This window comes from Cotesia glomerata, unplaced genomic scaffold (assembly GCF_020080835.1).
Source record: "Cotesia glomerata isolate CgM1 unplaced genomic scaffold, MPM_Cglom_v2.3 scaffold_23, whole genome shotgun sequence".
NCBI classification, from domain to species: Eukaryota; Metazoa; Arthropoda; class Insecta; order Hymenoptera; family Braconidae; genus Cotesia; species Cotesia glomerata.
In genome coordinates this window covers 38,241-39,908 of record NW_025402774.1, presented here as the reverse complement: position 1 = coordinate 39,908, position 1,668 = coordinate 38,241, and positions in this window count along the sequence as shown.

Sequence of the window (1,668 nt, the reverse complement as noted above, 5' to 3'; positions counted from 1 at the left end):
AAACACATACACACACACACATACACACACACACACACACACACACCTGCGGCAGAGGAGAATTTTATAATAAGATTCGGTTAAATAAATAAATTAGGACTATCAAAATATATTATGAGATCAATTTTTATATCATATTTATGTTATGATAAACTTATTTGATACATTATGTACTTCATGGAATTGTTGTCACATAAGATAGCAGCACAGCAGGCAGGAACTTGAAGACGCACGGATATCACCAAAGTGAAGCAGCATTGAGCGTGGTTAGCAGTTGGATGGGTGACTGCTGGTGTTACAGCCGTACAGTTATATGTAATCATTTTTGTTTATTTTTATTCATTATAAAATCAGGGTGATTCAGAATTACCTTTACAGCGAAAATATTCCGATAGAAGAGACAATTTTGAGCAGAAAACACCTGAGTCGTGATTGAAAATTTTGAGTGGTTTCGGAGTTATTAAAAATTTTAGTTGACCAATCAGATGCGAGATTTAGCATTTAAAAAAAAAGCAAAAGAATAAATAATAAATTTGGCTGCGTTGTGACTTCCAACTTCAAGCTTTACTTTTGTTTTTTTACTTTTTTAAATAATTCTAATTTTAAAAAATTTAAACGAATGTAACCTTCAAAATAAAATTAATTTTTTAGTTACAAAGATAGTTTTAAAATTCTAGAAAGTAATTAAATAAATTGACAATGGAGAAAATAAATTGATTTGATGTTTACTATTGAGCGGACAAATTTCAGACTGCTCATCAGGTTAACAATAGGAACTTTTATCAGGTGAAGCACCAGGACAAACTCCAGGCTGCTTATCAGGATAATAATAAGGATTTTATTAAAAAATTAAAAAGGAAAAAATTCAGGTTGCTCATCAGGATAATAATAAGGACTTTTATCAGGTGGAGCACCAGGACAAACTCCAAGCTGCTTATCAGGATAATAATAAGGACTTCTATCAGGTGGAGCACCAGGACCAATTCCAGGCTGCTTATCAGGATAATAATTAGGACTTTTATCAGATAAAGCACCAGGGTAAACTCCAGGCTGCTTGTCAGGATAATAATGACTTTTATCAGGTGAAGCACCAGTGCAAATTCCAGGATACTTATCAGGATAATAATAAGGACTTTTATTAAAAAAATAAAAAGGACGTACTCCACGCTGCTCATCAGGATAATAATAGGGACTTTTATCAAATGGAGCACCAGGACAAACTCCAGGCTGCTTATCAGCATAATAATGAGGACTTTTATAAAAAAAAATAAAAACGATGAACTTTAGGCTGCTATCTTGGATAATAATAAGAATGTCTCTAAATAAAGTCTTATAGTTTGTCTTGTCAGTAAGTCCTTCGTATGATTCTAAAGATCAGTCGGAAAGTCGTCCTCGTATTCCATCAGATGAAAGTACTGAGTTTGTCCCGGTGCTCCACTTGATAAAAGCCCTTATGATTATCCTGATGAGTAACCTGAAGTTTGTCCTTTTTAATTTTTTAATAAAAATCCTCATTATTATCCTGATAAGCAGCCTGGAGTTTGTCCTGGTGCTTCACCTGATAAAAGTCCTTATTATTATCTTGAACAGCAGCCTAGAGTTCATTCTTTTTATTTTTCCGATAAAAGTCCTTATTATTATCCTAATGAGCAGTCTGGAATTTGTCCG